At 41.2% G+C, this 19,894-nt stretch overlaps 1 protein-coding gene across 2 annotated transcripts in view; it reads right to left on the reverse strand.

Annotated features, from left to right (window-relative positions):
• LOC112222535 (growth factor receptor-bound protein 10) overlaps positions 1-19,644 on the reverse strand; it is an 84,646-nt gene extending 65,002 nt beyond the window's left edge. For both annotated transcript variants that reach the window (XM_042304712.1, XM_042304711.1), the window contains exon 1: positions 19,461-19,644. The gene's annotated coding sequence lies outside the window, so the exon portion shown is untranslated. The remainder of the gene's footprint in view (positions 1-19,460) is intronic.
• Between the last annotated feature and the right edge of the window lie 250 nt (positions 19,645-19,894).

A 19,894-nucleotide genomic window follows, 5' to 3' on the forward strand; every position in this document is an offset into this window, starting at 1 on the left:
TTTTATTATTTACTTGAGGCTAAATTGATTTTATTGATGTATTATATTAAGTTAAAATAAGTGTTAATTCAGTATTGTTGTAATTGTCATTATTACAAATAAATAAATAAAAATGGCAGATTAAATCGGTATCGGCTTTTTGGTCCTCCAATAATCGGTATCAGTATTGGCGTTGAAAAATCATAATCGGTCGACCTCTAATGGAAACCCACATAGTTCTTTCTACAGGTCAGTAAACACTAGCGTAAACAGTAAACAGCTTCTAGCAGCAAACAACTCAGGTCTTAGTTAAAGGCTATGGTATGATTGTTCAAAAGTTCAAAGTTGAAACTACTGTACTCATGTGGTGTGTGGATAGAAATTAAACCTACAGTGAACTTCCTCACTCAAAAAAGCTTTTATGTTGCTTTTCTAATCATTCTCAAGAGGTTTTTTGACTACAATTGGCCACCTTTATCACCCGGCCAGGTTGGTGGTGTTGATCATTCCAACCCAGATGAAAACAGATACAAAAGGTAAAAGTTGGTGCAGATCAGATCATGTAGTATGTTGTTGCAACCACCTTCTGAGAATCCCGGTCAGTCAGACAAGATCACATTTAAAACTTATGAGAAACAGAAACAGCGACTGACACAATGATGCTGTTATTCCAAGCCCTTCAGCCAATACTTTGCTGGTGCTTCCTGTGAGTGTTGACATGTAGCTAAAGCCTCGTCCAATACCTGGGTCAAGACAGGAGAAAGTTCAACAACAAGTTGGACCTTTGGTCTATTTGAACATCTTAAAGTCCGTATCCTATTAACCTCTTGATAGCCTACATCTACAAATACTTGTAAACTTTTCCCCTGAAAAACAGGCCCTATACATGACACAGTCATCTGCAGGCTTAGGCCTAGCACAGTTTCTCACTGAATGAAGCTGAATGCCTTTTTTGGGAGTTCTCCCCCCCCAACTCAAACCACAATTACCTTAGAATACTTCTTCATACATGTACAGTTAGACCAGAACCATAGATTTTGCAAGTTTTGACGTATACACTGGTTGGAAAATACATTAGGAACAACTTCCTAATATTGAGTTGAACAACCCTAAGAACAGCCTCAATTCGTTGGGGGGTATGGACTACAACGTGTTGAAAGCGTTCCACAGTGATGCTGGCCCGTGTTGACTCCATTGCTTCACACAGTTGTGTCAAGTTGGCTAGATGACCTTTAGATGGTGGGCCATTCTTGATAAACACAGAAAACGGTTCAGCGCGAAAAACCCAGCAGAATTGCAGTTCTTGACACATAAAAATGTGATTGAGAAAACGAAGAGAAAAAAAGCTCACATTTTCAAACAGTACATTTATATTTTCCTATGGGGATATACACTTGCGTGAGTTTTTTTCCCCCCTCGCCTGAGTTGCCTCATTTCACTGCCAAAATAAAATTCAACCATCTAGTGTTCAGGAAAATGACAACACAAGGTCAAATACAGGTAGTCTAATCAAATAATTAACATCCAATGACATTAATTGTTACTCTCTTGCGGGAAACCTTCACTCTTGCGCAGACATTTAGAAACGAAACATGACCATTTGAAAAATAAGCCATGGGAGTTTTTTGAGCGAGAATATGGAATGACTTTTGAGTAGTAAGACATGTATAAACGCAACATATACCATTAATAAGAAGGGGCTAGAAGCATGGTGAGTTACCGAGTGGCTAGGACAGACAAGCTTAAATGTGATTCTTCCTGCTGGCGCGGATATGGAGGTGACAATGCTGGGGGAAAAGGCCCAAAAAAACTATACAGACAATGCCTTCATCAAACAACACGGTTTCATGACGCATCAGTGACATGGCAGGACATGTTTTGAAACAATTACTGCTTCGCATACAAATCAGTGAATTATATGCCTTACAGCTGGATGAGTCAACAGACGGGCTTGGCACAGCTCCTGGTATATGTCCGTTAGTTTTATGGCGGATCAATTAAGGAAGACATCCTCTTCTGCAAACCAGGACATGAGGATATGTTTAAAGTACTGGACAGATTTGTGACATCAAATGGACTTTGGTGGTCAAGATGTGTTGATATCTGCACTGATGGCGCACAAGACATGACAGGGAGACATAGTGGAGTGGTAACGCACATGCAAGCAGTTGCTCCAGACACCACTTGGGTACACTGCAGCATCCACCGAGAGGCTATTGCTGCCAAGGGAATGCCTGACAGCTTGAAAGGGTTGGCGCCCCCCCCTTGGGTTGTGCCGTGGCTTAGATCTTTGTGGGCTATACTCAGCCTTGTCTCAGGATGGTAAGTTGGAGGTTGAAGATATCCCTCTAGTGGTGTGGGGGCTGTGCTTTGGCAAAGTGGGTGGGGTTATATCCTTCCTGTTTGGCCCTGTCCGGGGGTGTCCTCGGATGGGGCCACAGTGTCTCCTGACCCTTCCTGTCTCAGCCTCCAGTATTTATGCTGCAGTAGTTTGTGTCGGGGGGCTAGGGTCAGTTTGTTATATCTGGAGTACTTCTCCTGTCCTATTCGGTGTCCTGTGTGAATTTAAGTGTGCTCTTTCTAATTCCCTCTTTCTCTCTCTCTCTCTCTCTCTCTCTCTCTCTCTCTCGGAGGACCTGAGCCCTAGGACCATGCCTCAGGACTACCTGACATGATGACTCCTTGCTGTCCCCAGTCCACCTGGCCGTGCTGCTGCTCCAGTTTCAACTGTTCTGCCTTATTATTATTCGACCATGCTGGTCATTTATGAACATTTGAACATCTTGGCCATGTTCTGTTATAATCTCCACCCGGCACAGCCAGAAGAGGACTGGCCACCCCACATAGCCTGGTTCCTCTCTAGGTTTCGGCCTTTCTAGGGAGTTTTTCCTAGCCACCGTGCTTCTACACCTGCATTGCTTGCTGTTTGGGGTTTTAGGCTGGGTTTCTGTACAGCACTTTGAGATATCAGCTGACGTACGAAGGGCTATATAAATACATTTGATTTGATTTGAAAGACGTTTTGGACACCACAGTGAAAATGGTTAACTTTGTTAAAGCAAGGCCCTTGAACTCTCGTTTATTTTCTGCATTATGCAATGATATGGGCAGCGACCATGTAACGATTTTTACAACATACAGAAGTGCGCTGGTCATCAAGGGGCAAAGTATTGACATGTTTTTTGGAATTGAGAGACGAGCTATTTTCACTTGTCTGACAGCTTGCATGATGACGAGTTTCTCACACAACTGGCCTATCTGGGTGATGTTTTTTCTAGCCTGAATGATCTGAAACTAGGATTACAGGGACTCTACGCAACTATATTCAATGTACGGGACAAAATTGGGGCTATGAATTTTTTTCTGTCTGCATTAACAAGGACAACACACAGATCTTTCCATCATTGTATGATTATTGTGTGTGCAAATGAACTCAAGCCTATGGACAATGTCAAATGTGATATAGTGAAGCACCTGAGTGAGTTGGGTGCGCAATTACGCAGGTACTTTCCCGAAACAGACAACACAAACAATTGGATTCGTTATCCCTTTCATGCCCTGCCTCCAGTCCACTTACCGATATCTGAACAAGAGAGCCTCGTTAAAATTGCAACAAGCGGTTCTTATGTTTAATAAATGTATAGTATAGTGTGTGTGTGGCAGGCCTACAATGTTTGGATTTGCAGTAAGCCTAGACTGTCCCATGCCATGTAGTCATGGACTGCCACACACACACATGGACAGGAATTGTCAGGATTTTCAGGCTGCCTGATTACATAAGAAAGTGAGAGAGAGAGAGAGAGAGAGAGAGAGAGAGGCCTCCTTTTGTTAGTAGGTATCTGCTGTTAATTTATCAGCAGGGGAAATACAGTAGCACAGCATTTTCATTCAGCACCAGTTCTGCCTTCCACTCTCATCAGAACTAGAGCCAGGCAGGCCCAGGCCTTGATGCTGAGTGGAACTGACTGAACAGTTTGAGTTCCTTGAAAAAGATGTCTGTTCCACTGGGTTGCGGAGGCCCTTGCCAATAGCTTCAACAGAAAAGTAGTGGGCAGATTCCATGAGCTTTTTTCCTCATGCTGCCTCTCTCTAAGATTGACAAACGAATGCAGCAAAATCTTCTCCTGGGGTTCATAAATACTGACTTACACAGAAAAACCTAGAGAAACAGGCTTGGTAGGGTGAGGTAGCAGAGATAAGGTCTGATGTGAAAAATTACAGCGCATTTTCTTTGACCCTCATCATCGCCATCTTGAGTAGTCAAGCAAACTAATGCTTTTCAGCATTACAGTCCACCAAACCTGATAATAAAATATTAATTATCCCCAAAATAGAAAAAGCTAACTGGCCATAAATTACATTAAAAGTCCTGAGCAACTGTCATCGTTTCCAATTTGTTGAGGAAGCACAGCATGAACAAAGTTTTAACATGCAAATAATGATCCACTCATGAGTTTATCTGCAATAAAGAGCTTGGCACTTGGATCAATAGAACCACTGAATGGGCTCACTTGTAATTAGTGTGTGTGTGCGCGCTCTGTGTGTATGCACCGCGCTTTGAACTGCTATGTGTGTCTCAGTCCCGGTCTGTGTGTGTTGCCCCACCGACGTAAGAGCCAAGGTTAATTCATACTGTCCTGTACAGGTGATCTTGAGAACACATTGATCTCTTGCCCCTCGCCTATGACACTTAACAGTAAAGCCCTCATCCTAAAGCTGGTCTGAGAGGAGAGGTGCAAAAGGTATGTGTGATAAATACTCTTTGCTGTGAGATATGGCTGGAAGGGCTTTCCTCCATGAATAAAATCAGAACATTCTAGTGTGTTCTTATGACACGTGCCTTGGGGGTTACTTGCCATAATTGGACAAATTAACAAAAAACATATATCTTTGTTTAATCATTCCTTTTCAGAATCAAAGTCATTCTGTGTGTAGGGGGGGGGGGTGGTAAAGGGCCTTTGATTTCACTCATTCCACTTGAACAGAATAGTGAAATATGATTAACTGTGACCTTAACGAAGCAATTAGCCCCAAAGCATAGATCAACTAGAAAGACTGGGGACTTTAGAGCACCGTGTGCCACTGGTACTGTACGCATCTGTACTAATTAGAGAGATTGTTGCTCAAGCTTGGATGAACGAAGAATGTAACTTCAAACCGAGCCTTAACAATGGGCATCTTCATCACAGCTAGGCCTAATTATTACAGCCGTGTGAGAGCGGAGAGAGAGAGATCATGCTAACTATTAAAGTAAGGGGTTCTCCTTCTCCACTGGGCTCTTATTCAACAAGACAAATTTATTCTGTCTGCTTGTGAGATTTCAAGTCAACATTTCTCCATGCCAGGGAGGGAGGGAGGGGTGCAGTCAGAGGTTTGAGGTCTATTCCTCGGGCTGTGCTCATGTTTATCTTGCAGTTAACTCCTTCTGTTGTCTTTGCTGGTCTAGTCACACAGAGCTAGAGAACAACAGTAGATCTATACTGTACGTGACGGTACAACTATGTTGTGACAATCAATGTCATCTTAACATGCGGTGGAAAAGGGGCACCTAACAACATAGCTACTAGACTGTACTTGGTCCTTCACGTTATGATGAGAGCTGACTGCATGCATTTCATTGGGATTCATTCTTCATGTGCAATATAGGAACTATGCAGTAGCCCTACTGTGGCAGGCTCTGGGATGGCTTGTTTGCTTTGCTTGGTCATTATGCTACAGTAACAAGTTCATATGTGCTTATTCTTTACATTCTAGATTTCAACCACACATTGACAGTCGGTGGTGAGATGGCTTGGTTTGCTTGGTACAATACAGTAAGAACTTCATGTGTGCTTACACTGTGAGGGGAAAGCTTTAATATCCTGCAGTCATTCGCACCAGAACAGAGGCAAAGCCCAGGCTTGGGATCATCAAGAGCGCTGGCTATTTAAAGTAAAGCCTAATTGAAAGTGAACCAACATTTCCCTGAAGACAAGAGATCTCCTCTTTTGCATGTCACTGCTGGTTTTAAGGCCCAAGCTGGGACCAGAGATGGGCGTTAATGAGACTTCACACTAACTGATTGGTCAGTCAGTGGCTGTGATTCCATGCAAAGTGGAATCTCTCTTGGTTAACAAGCTTCTTAATCGAGCACAGATTTACAAACGGTGTCGTCAACATCATTGCTTCCATTAACATGGATTGAATAAAGGAATGGAACACAAAATAATTTAATTAAGACCTACACTGGTATCAAATAGGCTATAGGCCTCAAACTAGAGAACGACCGACTATGATTTTTCAACGTCGACACCAATATTGATTATTTTGAGGACCAAAAGAAGCCGATTCCGATTAATCGGACGATTTATATATATATATATATATATATATATATATATATATATATATATATACACAAATATATATTTGTAATAATGACAATTACAACAATACTGAATGAACAATGAACACTATTTTAACTTAATATAATACATAAATAAAATCTATTTAGTCTCAAATAAATAATGAAACACGCCAAATTTGGTCTAAATAATGCAAAAACAGTGTTGGAGAAGAAAATAAAAGTGCAATATGTGCCATGTAAAAAAGCTAACGTTTAAGTTCCTTGCTCAGAACATGAGAACATATGAAAGCTGGTGGTTCAATATTCCCAGTTCTTCAATATTCACAGTTAAGTTTTAGGTTGTAGTTATTATAGGAATTATGACGCGTCGACTATTTCTCTCTATACCATTTGTATTTCATATGCCTTTGACTATTGGATGTTCTAAAAGGCACTTTAGTATTGGCAGCCTAATCTCAGGAGTTGATAGGCTTGAAGTCATAAACAGCACTGTGAGCAAGCATTGCTAAGAGCTGCTGGCAAACGCTGTAAAGTTTGAATGAATGCTTACGAGCCTGCTGCCGCTTACCACCGCTCAGTCAGACTGCTCTGTCAAATCATATACTTAATTATAATAAACACAGAAATACAAGCCGTTGGTCATTAATATGGTTAAATCTGGAAACTATCATTTTGAAAACAAAACGTTTATTCTTTCAGTGAAATACGGAACCATTCTGTATTTTATCGAACGGGCAGCAACCCTAAGTCTAAATATTGCACAACCTTCAATGTTATGTCATAATTATATACAATTCTGTAAAATTAGTTCTCAACGAGCGAGGAGGCCCAAACTGTTGCATATACCCCGACACTGCGTGCAATGAACGCAAAAGAAGTGACACAATTTCCCTAGTTAATATTGCCTGCTAACATGAACTAGATATGCAGGTTTAAAAATATTTACTTCTGTGTATTGATTTTAAGAATGGCATTGATGTTTTTGGTTCAATGATTGTGCTATTTTGCGAATGCGCTTTTGTTAAATCATCCCCCGTTTGGCTAAGTAGGCTGTGATTTGATGATAAATTAACAGGCACCGCACTGATTATATGCAACGCAGAACAAGTTAACCTAGTAATATCATCAACCATGTGTAGTTAACTAGTGATTATGTGAAGATTGATTGTTTTTTATACAATAAGTTTAATGCTAGCTAGCAACTTACCTTGGCTCCTTGCTGCACTCGCATAACAGGTGGTCAGCCTGCCACGTAGTTTTCTCGTGGAATGCAATATAAATCGGCCATAATCAGCATCCAGAAATGCAGATTGACGATTGTTTTGAAAACCTGAAAATCAGCCCTAATTAATTGGCCATGCCAATTAATCGGTCGACCTCTACCTCAAACCTCTAGGTAAAAAATATGTACAAATGCCTCCAACTACAAACACACATAGGGTAAAGAGAACATCTTAAAATAGATACTTGAGCAAATTGAATGTAAAAAAAAAATATATATATATACAGTGCCTTGCGAAAGTATTCGGCCCCCTTGAACTTTGCGACCTTTTGCCACATTTCAGGCTTCAAACATAAAGATATAAAACTGTATTTTTTTGTGAAGAATCAACAACAAGTGGGACACAATCATGAAGTGGAACGACATTTATTGGATATTTCAAACTTTTTTAACAAATCAAAAACTGAAAAATTGGGCGTGCAAAATTATTCAGCCCCTTTACTTTCAGTGCAGCAAACTCTCTCCAGAAGTTCAGTGAGGATCTCTGAATGATCCAATGTTGACCTAAATGACTAATGATGATAAATACAATCCACCTGTGTGTAATCAAGTCTCCGTATAAATGCACCTGCACTGTGATAGTCTCAGAGGTCCGTTAAAAGCGCAGAGAGCATCATGAAGAACAAGGAACACACCAGGCAGGTCCGAGATACTGTTGTGAAGAAGTTTAAAGCCGGATTTGGATACAAAAAGATTTCCCAAGCTTTAAACATCCCAAGGAGCACTACGCAAGCGATAATATTGAAATGGAAGGAGTATCAGACTACTGCAAATCTACCAACACCTGGCCGTCCCTCTAAACTTTCAGCTCATACAAGGAGAAGACTGATCAGAGACAGCAGCCAAGAGGCCCATGATCACTCTGGATGAACTGCAGAGATCTACAGCTGAGGTGGGGGACTCTGTCCATAGGACAACAATCAGTCGTATATTGCACAAATCTGGCCTTCATGGAAGAGTGGCAAGAAGAAAGCCATTTCTTAAAGATATCCATAAAAAGTGTTGTTTAAAGTTTGCCACAAGCCACCTGGGAGACACACCAAACATGTGGAAGAAGTTGCTCTGGTCAGATGAAACCAAAATTGAACTTTTTGGCAACAATGCAAAACGTTATGTTTGGCGTAAAAGCAACACAGCTCATCACCCTGAACACAACATCCCCACTGTCAAACATGGTGGTGGCAGCATCATGGTTTGGGCCTGCTTTTCTTCAGCAGGGACAGGGAAGATGGTTAAAATTGATGGGAAGATGGATGGAGCCAAATACAGGACCATTCTGGAAGAAAACCTGATGGAGTCTGCAAAAGACCTGAGACTGGGACGGAGATTTGTCTTCCAACAAGACAATGATCCAAAACATAAAGCAAAATCTACAATGGAATGGTTCAAAAATAAACATATCCAGGTGTTAGAATGGCCAAGTCAAAGTCCAGACCTGAATCCAATCGAGAATCTGTGGAAAGAACTGAAAACTGCTGTTCACAAATGCTCTCCATCCAACCTCACCGAGCTCGAGCTGTTTCGCAAGGAGGAATGGGAAAAAATGTCAGTCTCTCGATGTGCAAAACTGATAGAGACATACCCCAAGCGACTTACAGCTGTAATCGCAGCAAAAGGTGGCGCTACAAAGTATTAACTTAAGGGGGCTGAATCATTTTGCACGCCCAATTTTTCAGTTTTTGATTTGTTAAAAAAGTTTGAAATATCCAATAAATGTCGTTCCACTTCATGATTGTGTCCTACTTGTTGTTGATTCTTCACAAAAAAATACAGTTTTATATCTTTATGTTTGAAGCCTGAAATGTGGCAAAAGGTCGCAAAGTTCAAGGGGGCCGAATACTTTCGCAAGGCACTGTATATGTATGGTCCTAAACTTCAGGAAAGTAGAAAACTGCTAACACATTCTCTTGAATAGGCCTACATTCCATTAAATACAGTGTGAGTGGGAAATATTAAACTTTTAACCTCGTCTTTCTGGGCCAAGTAATTGAAGTAAAGCAGAAATCTATAAACTTCTTATGGCTCAGGCTGCCAAATATGTCCTTGTAAACGGAGTTGGTGGGTTGGGTTCTCTGGGACCTGTCTGTGTTCCCTCCTCACCTCACACTGCCCAAATGCATAGCATTCACAGGGCTATACATTCTCCTCCTTTCCAAATTGGGGCACACTTCAAAATAGTAGGGCTATTTATAGTTCTGGCCGTCCAGAATCATAACAGCAACCTGTGCAGCAGACCTGTACACAAGTCAGTCTAGTCATTACTACCCAGTACGTTTACAGCACTATGCATACAAGCCTGAGATCTGTGAGGTAGGCCTGTGGACGTTGGGGAAAACATTGAAATGGGCATATAGGCCTAGATGTGTAAACTTGAAATATAAACAACTGGTGTTTCTTACAGTCTGAGCTTTCGGACAAAAATAGTATGACTAAGATCAAACTGAAGGTCAATTGCAGTTGAATTGCTTTCATGTCTTCTTTTTTTTTGTAAAGAAACATTTATATGAAATAGCCTAACTCTGTCCTTCCGTCTTGAAAAACAGTTCAAACACAACCACTGATAGGGCTTGGTTCTCAACTGCAAAGAATAATGGTGACCTCAAGGTCCATCAAAGATAAAGGATTAGTACTAATATGCATTGAAAACCACTTGTTGGGTGATAACCCTCAAGAGCGTGACAATCTTCTAGTGGCATTGTTTCTTCAAACAAAACAAAAAGCTTCACTGTATGTTGAGCAAACAGTAAATTATGCAACCCTGCATTCTGGCCCACCTTAAAGCCACAATCTGTGTTTCAGCCCATTGATTGAACAGCAGGAAATATCCCATATTGTGCCTGAGAATACATAGGCCAGCTTCCACCTGAGTAGGTGAGGCCCGGTCTTGCAGACTGTTACGTTGTCTGCCTGCTTTACTGTCTGCCTACTAACCTACTACACTGCCTGCTTGCCACACTAGTTGCCTGCCACACTGCCTGCCTGCCACACAGCCTGCCTGCTTGCAGATCATCCCCTCCATACCACACCACATGATCGCTGGATGATCTCACTGCAGTCCTCTGGAATGCTGGGAGCAAATTCTTTCCACATAGGCTGTTGGATTAAAAAAAGAGCAATGCCCTGAATGGTATGCACTGATTTGTAGGCCAAAGAGTAGTGATGAGAGAAGGCCCTCTGGCAGTGTGTGAGCCGGGGCACTGGCCTGTTCAGCTGTGGAGCTGAGCTGCTTGGACTATGAGTGGAAACGGGAGCTGGAGCTGGGCTGGATGAGAGCTGGGGCTGGGGAGCCGAGCTACCTGGGAGGGGAGCTGGGCTGAAGCTGCAGGGAAGCTGGGGCTTGAGGGGTTGGGATGGGGCAGGGACTCAGCTGGAGACGCTGGGGTTGGGGAGCTGGGACTGCGGCCGGAGCCCCTCAGGGGTATGTACTTAGTCCCCTCCTGGTCTCCCTGTTCACCCAAGGCTGCGTGGCCAAACAACTCCAACACCATCATTAAGTTTGCTGACGACACAACAGGCCTGATCACCAACAGCTATGAAACAGCCTATAGGGAAGAGGTCAGAGACCTGGCAGTGTGGTTAAGAGCTTGTAAGTAAGCATTTCACAGAACTGTGTGAAGACCATTTCTTCCTAACAAAGACCGTAATTAATTTGCCAGAATTTTACATAATTATGACATAACATTGAAGGTTGTGCAATGTAACAGCAATATTTACACTTAGGGATGCCACCCGTTAGATAAAATACGGAATGGTTCCGTATTTCACTGAAAGAATAAACGTTTTGTTTTCGAAATGATAGTTTCTGGATTTGACCATATTAATGACCTAGGCTCATATTTCTGTGTGTTTATTATATTATAATTAAGTCTATGATTTGATATTTGATAGAGCAGTCTGACTGAGTGGTGGTAGGCAGCAGCAGGCTCGTAAGCATTCATTCAAACAGCACTTTCCTGCATTTGCCAGCATCTCTTTGCTGTGCTTCAAGCATTGCGCTGTTTATGACTTCAAGCCTATCAACTCCCGAGATTAGGCTGGCAATACTGTAGTGCCTATAAGAACATCCAATAGTCAAAGGTATATGAAATACAAATGGTATAGAGAGAAATAGTTATATGATTCCTATAATAACTACAACCTAAAACTTCTTAACTGGGAATATTGAAGACTCATGTTAAAAGGAACCACCAGCTTTCATATGTTCTCATGTTCTGAGCAAGGAACTTAAACGTTAGCTTTTTTACACGGCACATATTGCACTTTTACTTTCTTCTCCAACACTTTGTTTTTCTATTATTTAAACCAAATTGAACATGTTTAATTATTTATTTGAGACTAAATTGAATTTATTTATGTATTATATTAAGTTAAAATAAGTGTTCATTCAGTATTGTTGTAATTGTCATTATTACAAATATATAAAAATCGTACGATTAATCGGCATCGGCTTTTTTGGTCCTCCAATAAATCGGTATCTGTATCGACGTTGAAAAATCATAATCGGTCGACCTCTAGTCCGTAACAGCTCCGAGACAGGATTGTTTTGAGGCACGGATCTGGGGAAGGACACCAAAAAATGTTGGCAGCATTGAAGGTCCTCAAGAACACAGTGGCCTCCATCATTTTGGAACCACCAAGACTCTTCCTAGAGCTGGCCACCCAGCCAAACTAAGCAATTCAGGGAGATGGGTCTTGGTCAGGGAGGTGACCAAGAACCCGATGGTCACTCTGAAAGAGCTCCAGAGTTCCTCTGTGGAGAAGGGAGTAGCTTCCAGAAAGACAACCATCTCTGCAGCACTAAACCAATCAGGCCTTTATTGTAGAGTGGCCAGATGGAAGCCACTCCTCAGTAAAAGGCACATGACAGCCCGCTTGGAGTTTGCCAAAAGGCACCTAAATTAATCAGATCATGAGAAACAAGATTCTCTGGTCTGATGAAACCAAGATTGAACTCGTTGGCCTGAATGCCAAGCGTCACGTCTTAAGGAAACCTGGCACCATCCCTACGGTGAAGCACAGGGGTGGTAGCATCATGCTTTGGAGATGTTTTTCAGCGGCAGGGACTGGGAGATCCTTCATGAAAACCTGCTGCAGAGCACTCAGGACCTCAGACTGGGGCAAAGGTTCACCTCTCGAACAGAAGAACAACCCTAAGGACACACCCAAGAAAATGCAGGAGTGGCTTCGGAACAAGTCTCTGAATGTCCTTGAGTGACCCAGCCCGAGCCCGGTCTTGAACACGATCAGCCATATCTGGAGAGACCTTTAAATAGCTGTGGAACGACACTTCCCATCCAACCTGACAGAGCTTGAGAGAATCTGCAGAGAAGAATGGGAGAAACTCCCTACATTTAGGTGTGCCAAGTTTGCAGAGTCATACCCTAGAAGACTCGAGGCTGTAATCGCTGCCAAAGATGCAACAAAGGGTCTGAATACTTAAATAAAATGTGATATTTCCGTTTTTTATTAAAAGTCAAGGGATCTGAATACTGAATACTTTCCGAATGCACTGTAATAACAATAAAAATAAACGGTTATGATGGTTATTTTATTTTTGTGAAGGTCTTCATACATAATCGTCAGTTACACTATTATATGGTAATTGTGCCAGCCCTATTAAGGGCCACATTATGAACCATCCAAATGCCAATAAGATCTCACACAGCTAAAAAAAAATGTCCTGCCTCCAAACAGTGACGGTTGCAAGAGCAGCGTGTGAATCTCAACTGAACATACCTCCTCCCTCCCAAGACCCCATTGTTTCATTCTCACACCTAAATGACATATGTAACATCCAACTGACACTCACATGCAGACTCAGGATTGAGGAGACTGCTGCAATGGTAGGAAGCGCCAAACAGTGTATAAGATGCTGTTCTTTAGGGTTCATGGGCATCTGTCTTATCACTAACCTACATCATCATGTCCACACTGATCAGGGCAAATGACAAGAGGTTTAGGCGCAAACAACTGAAGAAGAGATGTAGCCTTGTGTTTTCCAGCAGTATTTCAAGCTGTACATAGAACCCCATTTAGAAATCTGAAGTCAAGCCAGAACAGAGCAGTCCAATGTCGCTGGAAGGTGCACCGTCATGCAAAATTCATAATTTAAGGAAGATTTTGGTTTGGGACTGCCTGCCTCTCTAGGTGGTGGTGACGGTGTAACCTATTTTTAAGGTAGAAGCACTCAAAGGATATGTCAAATGAATTATGAAAACAGTTTGCTGAGAGACGTGTCTTGAAGGGATGACAACTACTGGAATGCCAGCATTTTTGCAACGGTTCATTTGATGTGCATGGTAGGCTAGATAAGAAAATCCAGCCAGATTCCACAACTTGCTAAAATAAGGGCCATGAGGAGTAAATCATCACTTTAAATCTGTAAAATTGCACAATACACAGTAAGTAGCAATTACACGGTAATCCATAGACAATACAAGCATAGATGAAGAATGTAGTAGTTTGCAAGAATTAGACATTCAATTAGCAAATTAATGCATATGAAGACTGAAGATCCAAAATTAAGTACCTACTTCTTCAATAAGGTTCTTCTGACAGTCTGTAGTACAGTACAGGCTTTAATTTACTGGACTGAGTTCCAAATGAACACTGCCATCTCTGTCATGATTAACTATTTTATCAGTGGATGGTTCAGATTGTTGTCACACCTCAGTAGATGTGCTTGTTTCACATGTTGATTCTTCATTAAATGGCAGCTTCATTATTTCAGGCCAGCAGCGTAAAGAAGGTTATAAGAGAGCCTGATGTCATCGTGGAGGGCTGAACAGCAGAAGTCTCTAAGAAAGGCTTTGGGAGACATGGACAATCGCTAATTGGATGAGGATTTCATTGGGCCGGCTGGGAGAAATGACCTTATGCAATGTGCATAATGAATGGCTTGGACGGGAGGGAGATGTTATGTTTATTTAGGCCACAGTGCAATGGATCAGACTGATCATCTGGACATATGAGAGTTTCTAACTAACATTGAATAGCCTACATTGAGTTATGTAATAAACATGGTATAAACAATAGGGCATTTAGGCTTCATGAGGCTTGAAGAGAAAAGGAAGAACAGGCTTGCTGTATCTATGGTCTTCGTCATTTTCAACACAAACCACCCCTAGACAAACGTCATTTTACCAGAAACCCCCAATCCCTATGATAGTAGGGCCTTATAAAAATCTGGTGTATTTTGTACCCGATTCCATTTAGCTGCACCCTCAAATGACATTTTCTCAGTTTTGTTTTTTCCAACAACAAAAATCACAACAAAATAGGATGTTCTAAGTCCACCACAACGCTAAACCCTTTAACATTGAAATGTTTGTTCCAGAAATATGAAAAGCATACGCATAACCATGGTAGCAATTGAAAGTGAACAGTTTGCAGATTATGTGTAGAACTGCAGCAAACCATTGACATCATGTATAGTTTGTTACTGTACAGCCACTGCGTTCCAAGTTAGGCGTTTATCAGTTCCCAAATATGCCATTTTCAACCTGTATACGGGTATGAGCGTAAAGGGCTACACCACATCAGGAAATCACTTTTGAGGCCTGGGAAAAGTCTAAGAAATGTTTAATTTTGTATGTAGTTAACCTTTAATTCAAGTGCGCACCAGCCAGAGACAATTGTTTGGTTAGCGGTGTTTCTGTAGCGCTCATGTGATTTTGATTTGACTAAACAAAGCAGTTTACAAAACAAATGGAAGCTGGATTGATGCAAATAATCATGATATTATTCTGCCAGGTAGGCATAGGCTACAGTGTAGTTAACATTTCATTTACAAGGTTTTTGGGAAAGCCTTTCCATCAACCAGCAGACTATCATTAGCATTATTGCTAACGGCTACACAAAGTGTAGACTAGACAAACGGACGATCCACACACACACAGACAGGGGCATTCCTGTGCCATTTCAGAAAGTTGCAGGAAAGTACGAATCACTAACCAGGTTTCCATCCAACCTTTTCATGCGAGTAAAGTACATGTCGGATAAACAGACCTGATGGAAAAAGCAAATTTGTTGGCAAAATTTACAAATGTCAACAAAACAAAATACACAAGACAATGTGGGATCTTTTTGTATCTGTAAAATGTATTATGTGAGAAATGGTGGTGGAAACGTCTTTATGGGCAAATATTGATATAATAATCATCATATCGAAGAAAACTTGGGAGTCACGTGATGATATGTTGTGTGGTCCTCCCACTACGACTGGGAAAGCATGCAGTTTATTAGGCTGATGATGAGCTTGATGCTTGGTTGCTGTTTGACAAATTTAAAAAAGGATATTTTGCCCTAAATGTCATTCTATAGGTAACCTACCTACCCACACTGTATCTGCCAGCTATTAGCTAGAGAGCACATGCCAAGGCCAGACTGGGCACATTCGCTGCATAACGCAATTTATTTGTGACAAAACCATCAGTAATGTTGAAAATGTAATGGAAACCCATTTAACTTGTATTTTTTATTTGGTACATGGGAGTTTAACTGCAAATAAATATGGCATGTTGCTTATATTTTAGAATATTTACATGAAAATCTGTCCCAATTGGATGAAAACCTTGCTACATATGCATTTTGTTCATGTCTTATGATTATTTGAGCAAATTAATGCATTTTCCAATAAGTTAAATACATTTAGTTGATTTCCTACAAAATTCAATAAAAAAAATTATATTGTTGAATTCCGTTTTAATGTCTAGATTCCGTGATTCCATCCGCATTGTCCGCAACACATATTTTATAAGGCCCTACATATTGTAGGTTATAAATAATTGAAATGCCTTTCTCCAAGTTCTCATCACTTATAGATTTGGTGAAATATGTACTGATAATATGAGAAACGATGCACAGATAAAGCCAAATGTCCCATTAAACTCTGAGAATACTAATGATGTCCAGGCACAGCGATAAAATTCAAGAGCACAAAATGCCTCTATTGTTCTGAAGTTGCACTGGGGAAGAATGTCACTCAAAACCCTTTTGTTTTCATGAATACATCTCGCCAAGCCCACTAACCCTGGTTTGTTTTAGATGTTACAGCACAGATTCCAGCTCGTAGAGGCTGAGTGACATTTTCTGGAACATCGCCATCGTTCTGCCCCACTCTCCCTGTTCTTTCTGCACACAAAAATACTAGCAGAGGTGTTCAGTTACCTGCTTTAGAAAATACAGCATTCCTGCTTCTCAGGTTTCAGACAGATTTGGACCTCCTCCAGATATTGAGAAATTGAATCCACCGTGCTGTGGTTGGTTGGTTAGACAATCATTGCGTCATTCTGCCTTCTGGGTAATCATGGGTGGATGATGGCGGGTGAGAGTCAAGTATTTATAGGACCAGTAAGCTAAATATATTAAGTTGTCCTTCTGTAAATCAATTACAGACTACTTTAGTAAGCAGAATGTAATTACTTAGCTATAACTGAGGTAGCTAGACAAAATAATGATTACATTTAAATGAAAGGTAAGTGACACAGACAAACTAAGGCTTCTCTAGCTGCCTGCAAAGCTTTTTCATCTTGTCCTGCTGCCAAGTAATCTAATATAGGCAACTTTTTTCATCCACAAGCCTTGTGGTTCTTCTGAAGTATCTTTATGCTTTGTACAACCATTGACGCCTACATACACAAGAAAAGTAGGCCTAGCCTATAACATCCAGGTTTTTTTTTCATGATTCAGCTACCTGTTTCCAAACAGCACCTACCACCACACCCACAGATCAAAATTATTTTTCAAATCAGTTACTAGAATTTATTAAGACAGAATACAGGAGGTGTCAACATCAGATGTGCTCATAACTGATGAGAGAAATAATTTGGGCAATAATAGGACATAACCTAGTAATTGGTGTCATTGATTTAGGCCAAAACTCTGACTCTGCATCCCAGACTTCAGGAAAAAGTACCATGACCAGCCACCAATAAGGGGGTATTGGCACTGAATAGCGAGTGTTATATGACTGCAAACTGGCGCAAGGCCTAATGGAATGCTAGGGCCTGGGTGAGAGAGATCACCACTATGACAGAGAACATAATAATAATATAAAGTGTATGTGGAAGTACAATTTATATGTCTGCAAGGCCTCTTCAGATTGAAAGTTTGGACAGCTCTCAACAAGGGAATTTGTAATTTGGGTGAGCAAAGCCTATGCCTTTCACTTTCCATCCCCGATAATAAATGAAACCAACAAGCTAATAGGCCTACCTATATTCACTGAATGAACGGCCTGTATGATGAATGGAATAGATTGGTAGAACAAATGAAATGCCAATAGGATATGATCCAACAAAGCCATTTGTTAGTCAGACTCTTCCAGAGAAGAGACTTGAACCACCATGGCAAGACAGGTTGCATATGTAAAATATGTGAGCTCAGCAGCTCTGAGCTAGCTGTCTGTCTTCGGCCTCCTAAACTCATGCCCCATCATGTCGGTCTCTTACAGAGCACGGACTTGAAATAGCTAGATTGTAGCAGAGGGTGTGAATTTAAAACTAGTTGGTGACACCTTATACTGGTAACAATTTCTAATAAGTTGCTGTTATACTGGTGTAGTGACTGTAATGACACAAGTAGTAACAATTTTGTATTAACATGTTACATAGTAGGCCTACATTAGTAATGGCATTTTAAGTGTATAGTAAAAATGTAGTTTAGTGGAAGGGGATAGGGACTGTTCCCTAAACATACTATGCCATTATGATCAATCTATATATTCTTATGGTTCTAACCAACTACGTTTCTTAGATGAGCTGTACAGTTACACTGCTGGGTAATTCTGCTGAATCAGCATTAAGTCAAACAAATGTTGCTTTTGGATTACTAATACTATCACATATGACATCTACAGCATAACATTCGTTTTATTGCATAAAATTATTGCCAAAATCCATCCCTGATGTCCCACCCAGTTAGATTTGAAATACTTAGTCTCTGAATAAGCCTACTATAACTATACTGTATATATTCGCTGCTCGTTTTGAAAGGGGTGGTAGAAGCCAACCACCATCCATGGTTCCGTACACGAGTAGCTAGCTGCCTGGAAAAACGCCTTTCACCCCACCCCCAAAGAAAAATGAAGCCATGGGATAAGACTGACCGGACCGGTGAAAAGGGTAGGTCGGATAGGCTATTGAGGGTAGGACAGCCAGGGACTTCACCAGGGGCTGCGCCCGGCTGGTAGTTGGATAGTAAGCAGTTATGCAATATCTGTAAACAGTTTACGATACGCTTGAAATGGGCATGGTCTAATTGACTCCGCAACCAAAAACATTTCTTAATGAACCAGAAAATCGTTAATTTTTTTTATTTTTTTATCAAAGTTAGCTGGCTAACTCATTGATACCCCTCTGGATTGGTACTTTTAACTACCTAACTATAGTAGTTAAGTAAGCTTTAGTTGCCCCAATACAGGAGATCATGCTTCTCCCAACCTCGTCCCTACACGAACGCAGTTTATCTGCCTGCATGCAGTCCCGACAGCGCTGGGTAGACATGTGGCTATGTTCGGCTCTGGCTATTTAGTAACTGTCACATTTGTGATGAACAATGTTAACCTACAACGGTAACCTGTTTTAAACAACAAATTACACTGATTTGCAAAACAAGTTCTAACAGCTATCCACATCCAAACCCTCCTACCGCTTTCGTGAAAGACAGAGCCTCACGCTACAAGCCACGCTGCGCAGTGTTCCAGTCTCACCCGACAGCAGTTTACATCCAGAGGCGCTAGCTAGCTACAATAAACTTTGCTTTCTGTGTTCTAGAAAGTCAAGAAAGATGCACACAATTACACCATATTTCAAATAACACAAGACTCCCTTGATCTTGGAATAATACACTCACCTTATTGACAGGCCTCTGTAGAATTTCAAACAAGCGCAATCAGACAGCCTTGCACTTGGGATGGGAAGACACAACTTGAAAATAGTTGCTCGCGCAACAGCTTTGCTTTTCTTGCTCAACACGCTCCAGTGGTCAACATTCCCGATGAGGACAAGCAGCTAGCAGTTGATTTCTCAGCTGACTCCTCAACACACACGAAACAACTCCTCCCTCCCCTCTCGGCTGACTCCGCCCACATCGCCTCATGTCTCTAGAGGAATATTCAGTACTCATCAGCTGAAGAAAGAAAGAGAGAGAGAGAGAGAGAGAAGTGAAGAACAAACATCATTGTAAATGCGACTTAACTTGCATCTCGTCACAACACTGTATATAGACATGACATTTGAAATGTCATTATTCTTTTGGAACTTTGAGTGTGATGTTTACTGTTCATT

The sequence above is a fragment of the Oncorhynchus tshawytscha genome, linkage group LG23 (genome assembly GCF_018296145.1).
Source record: "Oncorhynchus tshawytscha isolate Ot180627B linkage group LG23, Otsh_v2.0, whole genome shotgun sequence".
Taxonomy (NCBI): Eukaryota; Metazoa; Chordata; class Actinopteri; order Salmoniformes; family Salmonidae; genus Oncorhynchus; species Oncorhynchus tshawytscha.